This window comes from Mustela lutreola, chromosome 9 (assembly GCF_030435805.1).
Source record: "Mustela lutreola isolate mMusLut2 chromosome 9, mMusLut2.pri, whole genome shotgun sequence".
NCBI lineage: Eukaryota > Metazoa > Chordata > Mammalia > Carnivora > Mustelidae > Mustela > Mustela lutreola.
The window spans coordinates 69,765,824-69,774,357 of NC_081298.1; the positions used below are offsets into that span (position 1 = coordinate 69,765,824).

An 8,534-nucleotide genomic window follows, 5' to 3' on the forward strand; every position below is an offset into this window, starting at 1 on the left:
CACCCTGGGAGCCCACACCGGCTGTGCTCGCCCCACCCTGTGCCATCGGGCAGTGCTGCTGGGCCCCCAGCTTCCTCGCACCCACTGGGTTGCTTTTCACAATTCCCTGTTCAAACCTCCGCCTCCTGACTCTGCTCAGAGGGCCCATTCTTCGCTCTCAGTGGCTTTTTCTTTCCATTTTCTCCTAGGGCAGGGGAGGAAGTGAAGAAGATCTGGGCTTTGGAATAACATGGGTGAGCCTGAATTCAGATCTCAACTCCAAGGTGGGACTTACAGCTGTGGGCATCTTGGGCGGCTGGCTTAAACTCCCTCAGCCTCAGTTTTGGCAGGTAGAATGGAGATCATGTGACTTGTATGGCAGGGTGAGAGCATGCTCAGCATCCAGCACTAGAGTTGGTTTAAGGAGTCTGGCAGGGGGATGCCTAGGTGTCTCAGTCAGTTAAGCATCAGCCTTTAGCTTGGGTCATGGTCCCAGGATCCTGGGATGGACTCCCTCATGGGGCTTCTTGCTCAGCAGGGAGCCTGCTCCTTCCTCTGTCTGCAGCTCCCCCTGCTTGTGCTGTCTCTCTCTGACAAACAGATAAGTAAATAATCTTTCCAAAAAAGTTGGGGAGGGGGTAGGGGCGCCTGGGTGGCTCAGTGGATTAAGCCTCTGCTTTCAGCTCAGGTCATGATCTCCAGGTCTTGGGATCGAGCCCCGCATCGGGCTCTCTGCTCAACAGGGAGCCTGCTTTCCCCTTTCTCTCTGCCTGCCTCTGCCTACTTGTGATCTCTGTCATATGAATAAATAAAAATTTTTTTAAAAGTTGGGGGGTGATCAGGCAGCCATGCAGCTAATTAGGGTGCCATCTTTACAAGGCACCTAGACACCATTGGAAATGTAAGGAGACAAAGAAAACCATGCCTGGAACTCCTCTAAAGAATAGTTGCATACTCTGTTTTAATGAGCTACTTCAGTGAGGTGGTGGGTGGACCTCAAAAAGAGTAAGCTAGAATAACAGCAGTTGGTCTCTAAGCTGTTTCCTAAGGGGGGTGGGGTGGGGTTTCTAAAAAGATTTTTTTTTTTTTTTGGTCTAATTGTAGCGTGCAAGTTTGGGGTCAGAGCTGAACCACTCAGGGAAGATAGAGTATTGCCAACGGGGATCCCCTTCTCCGTCCATGCCCCTCTTCTTCTAAGCAGAGGCCAATTCCACTGCATTCAAATTGAACTGATAGTAAAAAAAAAAATATCACTTTGAGGGGACATAAAATTAATAGCCTGCTTGGGGCACCCACATGTTTCCCCACTGGGTCCTTCCTGATGTGTGGCAGGTGCTTGATAAGTGTTGGTTGGGTGTGTCTCTCCAGTCCTCGGTCTTAAGACTTCTCTCCAGCACCCTGCACTCGGCTCAGCTCTTCTCACATTCTCTCTACCTGGTCTTTGTGCCCACAGCATCGCTGAGTTCTTCACTCCACACCCTTTCCTGTAACCCACTGGCCCAACCCACTCTGGAAGCCACAAGGCTTCTTGGGGGGGGGGGCGGGTGTCAAGATTTCCATATCTTGGGAAATCAGATATTTCTCCTGTATCAGCCTGTCTAAAACAATAGTAAGCAGCCACCATCTTGCCCTGGAAAGTATCTCATGATCTTAAATGTCTACAATCAGGCAGTCCCAGCTTACCAATGAGTTAAATTTCAAAACTTCGTTTCTGTGAAATGGAATGGCTTTCCAGACAATGAGCCAATAGTAAACTGAGGATTTAGGCACGAACAGGGCTGTTTTCCAGGTCAGGTGGTAAATGCCCATCAGAAAACTGGGCTGCCACAAGCAGAAAAAAAAGACTACTGTTGCAAGACCTGTAGGTAGAAATGGAAAAACAATAATGCTGATCTAGAAAAGTCTGTTTATTTTCTCTTGAAAGCTGGTGCTTGAGGGAAAGCAGGTTTCTTAACAGGAGTATATGGAGATGGGTGGGACGTTCTGAGGGAGCTTCGAGCTGTACTTCAAGGGCTTTAGAGGCTGAAAGCCTTTGTTCTTCGTCATTCTAATTAATCTTTCTGACAGGCAGTCTGCCTTTTTCTTGACACAGGGGCAGGCCTGGCTCCATCCTGACACTCAGCCGGGATTGTTTGAGCAGACAGAGTAAACGGTAGGGAAAGGAGCTCCTGAGGTAACTGGGGTAGAGCTGTTAGAAAGGAGATGAAAGAAACAGATTCAAGGGTGTGTGATTTGGGTTTTCAGGAAGGCCTGAGGGAAAATGAGCTGAACTGAACTGTGGTAAAAACAAAACAAACAAAGAAACAAACAAAGAAACACCCCCAAAGAACAAAAGCAGAGAGAAAAATGGAGATTAGGGCACCTTATGTGTCCCTATCACCACAAAACCCCCAAAAGAAAAAAAAGGAAGTGGAGGAGAGGTGGGGAGCCCGACAGTTCCGAGGCTGGCCACCAGGTGACACCACAGGCCCAGGACAGCTTTGTTGCTGTCTGTTGAGGGGTAGGGGACTCAGGAGACCCAGGGAACTGGGGGCGGGAGAGGGTGGTCGTGTCACAGGTTCAGAAACACAAGGCATTCTCAGATTTGGTCCTCATCCACATTCCTGTCCTTCCTCAGCCTCCACCCCATCTGGCCTGAGGAGTCAATGCTGGTCTACAAGGTGGGGTGGGGGTGGGTGAGTGCCCAGAGGGACCAGGGCCAGGGGATGAGTGAAGAGAAGGGGGGGCGCTCAGGAAGGTCTTGGACAGAACCTTGATAGCATGAAGGGACAGAAAACAATGAACCTTTATTGAGAGTCCGCCCCCACTCACAGGTCCTGACGCAGGAAGACCCAGAGGGGGATTCATCAGCCCCACCCACGGCGCTGCCCACAGACTCAGGTGATTCAGAGTTTAGGTTTGGCTGATAACAGCCCAGACCAGCTGAGAAAGGGCCCTTTGTGAGGGTTGCCCTCCTGAGGCCCCCTCCTCACAGCTGCACGGGCTCCTTACAGGAAACAGGACTGACTGGAAAATGCAAAGAAACCCAGCAGCCAATGCTGTGAGGTGCTATGTGAGAACTTTAAGATGCTTTAAGGCAAATGTGCAGGAGAAAGATAGGGCTTGTCTGGAGACCGCATACTTTTCTTCCAGGTTGTCAATCTCAGTTGTGTCTACCTTCCATCCCTCCCAGGGAGGGAAAAAAAAAAAAAAAAAACCAACATCACTTTCAGAACTGTGATAAGTCAGGACCCTGGGTTGCAGATGGCCCAAACCCACATTGAATTAGCTTGAAGAAAAGGTGGTATATGACCAGCCAGCTCCATCAGGGCAAGGATGAAAGGTAGGCCCCAGGGAAGTCTAGAAGAAGGCCCAATCCCCCTGCCCAGTGATTCTCTCCTCCCTGTGTCTCTCAGAGGCTGGCGGCCCCATTTCTTCAGCAGACAGGCTTCGCCTTGCTCTCCTTGGGCAGCTCAGGATTGCTTTCTCATGGTCTCACCACCAGAAAGAAAATTGCACCCTTCTACCAGATTTGGATAGGAAAAAGTCCCAAGGAAGAACTCTGATTGGCTCTGCTTGAGTCATGTGCCCAGTCTTGGACCAATGGCTGAGGCCAGGGTGATGCATTACTATGATTTTCTCAGACTGAGTCACTCGCCTAACCCTGTGACCAGGGACAGGACAGACAGACATAGGAATACCGTGCACTTGGGGTCTCATGTGGCAGAACTGCTAGTTGGCTCCCCATCACAATATTTTCCTTTTCTCCAATAGAACAAAAAATGTATACTGGATACATGGCTGCCTGTAATAAAAACTACATTTCCCAGGCTCCCTTGCAGCAAAGGCTAGCCACTATCCAAGAGCTCTGACCAGTAGGGTGTGAGCAAAGCAAGGTGGGTACTTCCAGAGGCTGTTCTTAAAAAGATGGGAGCAGTCCCTCTTGATCCTTTCCCCTGCTACTTCCCATATTCTGGAAGCTCTTGTGCTGGTGAACCACCTTGGATCCTCTGGCGAGAACAGGACGATAGAGACGGCACCATAGCAAGTTAGTTAGGAGGAGCCTGAATCCTTAGTACAATTTTGGCCCAAAACTGTTTACGCCTGGACTGCTACATAAGAGGAAACGAACATCTATCCTGTTTGAGCTGCTCTTATTTTGAGTCTCTGTTAACATCTAAGTATTTGAAGTAACGTGTCTTCGGACCTTTTCTTGGTACCCACACTGGGTCCAGCACTGAATTTTTCCCCTGACCTAGATTCTTCCATCCAAACCCAGAAAAACATTGCCTGTGACCAGCCCATACTTTGCTGAGAATGTGACAAGACACATTGTGGGGCCAGATCTGCTCTTCCTGCCTACAAAGTTATTTTTTATTTCTCCCTAGAGTCTGACTCCATTTTCAAGGGCCATGTTCCAAAGTGTTTTGCATGTGGGTTAGACCAGAATGTGTTGGCCCAGGGGGTTCCTATAGAGGGGAGGTTATGGCTCCCTCATCAGACTGGGGGCTTCTGAGAGCTAGAGTCACAGATAAATATAGTCACTGCCTCTCCCTGTCTCCTTGGAGCTGCGGCCCTGCTTTAGGGTGGGTGAGAACAGCAGATAGCCCATGTCCCCCTGAGGTGGAGAACTGGGGGCACAGAGTTACTGAGAGCAAACCAATGGAGGCACAGGAAAAACTGCCCCTAACTGCCTCCTCTCCTTCCACATGGGAGCGTTCCATCCTTGGGCTCCTACTTGGAACTCCAATAGCCCATGGTCCCAAGGGAGGGAAAAGAAAGCATCAGTTTGGAGGGTTCTGGGCTTCTGTGATGGCGAAGAGGTAGTAGCTGGTCATATTTGAGGTTAAGGTAGGAGCTGAGGCACAGAAAATAATCAGAGGACTTTGTGTCTGACGATCCCCCACCCTCATGCCAAGCTTTTATACTTGAAGGATAATGGAGGTGAGCCATTGTGGGAAGTCCAGAAGGAAACACTGTCTCAGACTATAGAGAAACAGGCAGGGGCTGGGCTGGGCTCTTTCACTTTCTTCTGTACTGATTATGCTTAAGAACAATGGCGGGCAGGCCCATGTCTTTCTCACAGCGGTCGTTGGCTCCCAAGCGGCTGGCTTTACCCCTTCTTCCTTTCCTCCAAACCTCCTCCCTCAGAGAGGCCTCCCTGAAAGCCAAGATGGAGTCTCTACCATCATACTAGGTCAGAAAACTTCTCATAGGGCAAGTTGGACTAGCCCTGGGCATGGGAACCAGCAGACTCTACATGAACAGGCAGGAAGATGGTTTGAGGTCTTCAGGCTGCATCTCTGGACCCCCTTACAGGCGGAAGCAAGACTTCTGGTCCCACATCCTAATCCAGGGTGTTCACACTGGTTTCTCCTGACCCCGGCATTGGACCCAAGGAAAAATACTAACTTTTGGTTCCCCATCACCACCCCCATGAGGTACATCAAGATTGAGGGACAAACAGGACTGATGACACAGTGGCATGGGGGGCATGAGGCTGAGCAATGACCCTCCTCCTAGCTTGGGAGGGATAGCCAAGGCTGGCCTTCCGTGAGAGCTAGGGTCTCCCTTCCCACCACAGCTTGCCTGTCTCCCTAGAGCCCCGCCTGCCTGCTGGCCTCGCCTGCCATCCCCCTCCTCTTCTCTTGAACAGCATGCTCTGGAGCCCTTGCACCAGTCAGCACACTCCCCTGCTTTCAAACTCTTCTTGGAAGGTTTCCTCCTCTTCTGGTCTTGAGCCACGATCTCCCTGCAGCCCTCTCAAGGGAGGCTGTTTATTCTCATATTCTCTGCACCTGAGGGCTGACAGGTGGAGTCTGTCTTTATTATTCCTCATGGTCATTTCCAGCCCCTCAAAAAACCCTGCACCTTGGGCCCTTCTGCTCCCAGTTTCACCCTCCTCCCTCCTCATCCTTGTCATCTCCCAGACTCTTGGTGTGCTCCCTCACCCCTGGAAGACCCCCAGGTCCAACTTCTTCATCTTTTTCTCCACTCCCCAGCCTGCCATTATCCTCATCAGCAACCTCAAACATATCCACACCCTGACCTCTCGCTTCCTTCACCTTCATCTCCAATAATTGCTGCCTTTGTTCTCCATCACATTTATCCCTGAAGACTTTATGGTCGCCCAAAGCCTCACCACTTCTGAAATCAGAAATTCTACCTCCCACTCTCCCTCATCATCTCTGAGCCTCTCAGCTCCCTGGCCCAAGAGCCCCTAAATAGTTCTCTGGCTTCAGAGAACTCTCCAGTTTGCCAATTCCTTCACTTTCTCTCTATTAATCTGTAGTCCCCTAGTGCCTTCACTTTCTTTTCCCAGATTCCCTGGCTCGTGGATGAATAAACTGTGGTATATTCACACAATGGAATATCATACAGCAGTAAGTAAAGAGCCACGGCAACATAAAGCAAATGGATACATCTTAGCAATACACAATTAACTGAAAAATGTTAATCCCCAGAGATCACATAGAGAATGATAATTTTTTATTGAGGTTACAGTTAATAGAAAATATATGTATATCATATTTGGAAATATACACAGGCATAATAAAACTATATAAAAAGGAAAGCAAGAGAATGTGGTATACAGGATTCAGGATGATAGTGACTGTGGGTAGGGGCGGCAGGGGGATGGGATAGGGAGAGGAACCATATGTAGGATGTGGGTCATTGCCAAGGCTTTTGTTCGGGTGGTGATATTGCAGGTGCCTATTACATCATTCCAAATAACTAATTAAATAAAAATAAACCATGCGTGGATCTTTGGTGAGTGTGTCAGGGAACCAGTGCTGTGTGGAGCCAATAAATCCAATAAAATAAAGATTCCATGTGTTATCATGACATTACTTGCTTGCAAATATATTGAATCTCTCTCATCCTCCCACCACCGAATCCACAAAGATCTCTGGGTCTACACCAATTTTTCTTATTCCTCCTGTCACAATGGAACAAGCATCCCAGCTTCTTTCGCCCAAGAAGAATCTCATCCCCTATTCCCCAGATCCTGTCCCTTCTCATCTCCTCAAGGATTTTGCTCCTTGGCTAAACCCCCAGTCTCTGCTTATCAATCCCTGTCGCGAATCGGTCATTTCCAGGAGCATAGAAACATCCTGTAGTCTCTCCCATCTTAAAAACAGACAAACTGTGCTCGCTTCGGCAGCACATATACTAAAATTGGAATGATACAGGGCGCCTGGGTGGCTCAGTGGGTTGAGCCGCTGCCTTCGGCTCGGGTCATGATCTCAGGGTCCTGGGATCGAGCCCCATATCGGGCTCTCTGCTCAGCGGGGAGCCTGCTTCCTCCTCTCTCTCTCTGCCTGCCTGTAATCTCTCTCTCTGTCAAATAAATAAATAAATCTTTAAAAAAAAAAAAATAAATAAAATTGGAATGATACAGAGAAGATTAGCATGGCCCCTGCGCAAGGATGACACACAAATTCGTGGAGCGTTCCATATTTTTTAAAAGAAGGGCCATATGTACCCCAATGTTTATAGCAGCAATGGCCATGGTTGCCAAACTGTGGAAAGAACCAAGATCCCCTTCAACGGACGAATGGATAAGGACGATGTGGTCCATATACACTATGGAGTATTATGCCTCCATCAGAAAGGATGAATACCCAACTTTTGTATCAACATGGACGGGACTGGAAGAGCTTATGCTGAGTGAAATAAGTCAAGCAGAGAGAGTCAATTATAATATGGTTTCACTTATTTGTGGAGCATAACAAATAGCATGGAGGACAAGGGGAGTTAGAGAGAAGGGAGTTGAGGGAAATTGGAAGGGGAGGTGAACCATGAGAGACTATGGACTCTGAAAAACAATCTGAGGGGTCTAAAGGGGCAGGGGGTGGGAGGTTGGGGGAACCAGGTGGTGGGTATTGGAGAGGGCACGGATTGCATGGAGCACTGGGTGTGGTGCAAAAACAATGAATACTGTTATGCTGAAAATAAATTTTAAAAATTAAAAAAAAAACCAGACAAACTTCCTGTATTAGTCAGGTTAACTGTTAGGCTGCTATAACAAAGAAGTCCCCAAAGATGGTGTATCAAGTAAGGAGAAGTTTCACTCCTGCATGAAAAGGCTAGGAAGGCAGGGTAGGGGAGATATGGTCGCTCTGCCCCACTGTAGCTCTGCCATCCTTAAGTCCCAGTTCCCCCTCAGGATGGAGGCTCTGGGGCTTGTCAGCACTGCAACCTCCCAGCTGGAAGGAGAGGGAAAAGGGGAAGGAGAAGAGAGTCCCAATTCCACTGAAGGGCACAGCCTGAAAGTGCCATGCATCATGTCCATTCACATTGCATTGCCCTCAGACTTGATCAAAATGCACACCAAGTTGCAAAGGAAGTTAGGAAGTATAGTCTTTTGCTGGGCAGCAATGTGTCCACATAAACATCCCATTACTATTCAAGAAGAGGAGAGTGACTGTCAAAGAAAAGCTATCGTTCCCTGCCATAGCCTGCATCTCTGGCCACACAAGTAAACACAATAAACTCTTTTCCCCACACAGAACATGTTAATCTCCTGCCCATGCCCTAGACCCATTAGGTCCCATCCATTTTTTTAAAGATGT

At 48.7% G+C, this 8,534-nt stretch overlaps 1 non-coding gene across 1 annotated transcript; it reads left to right on the plus strand.

Moving 5' to 3' along the window:
* Window positions 1-7,319: 7,319 nt before the first annotated feature.
* On the plus strand, window positions 7,320-7,423 carry LOC131808654 (U6 spliceosomal RNA). The gene has a single exon (XR_009344864.1). It is a non-coding gene; the product is annotated as a U6 spliceosomal RNA (small nuclear RNA).
* The last annotated feature ends 1,111 nt before the right edge of the window (window positions 7,424-8,534 follow it).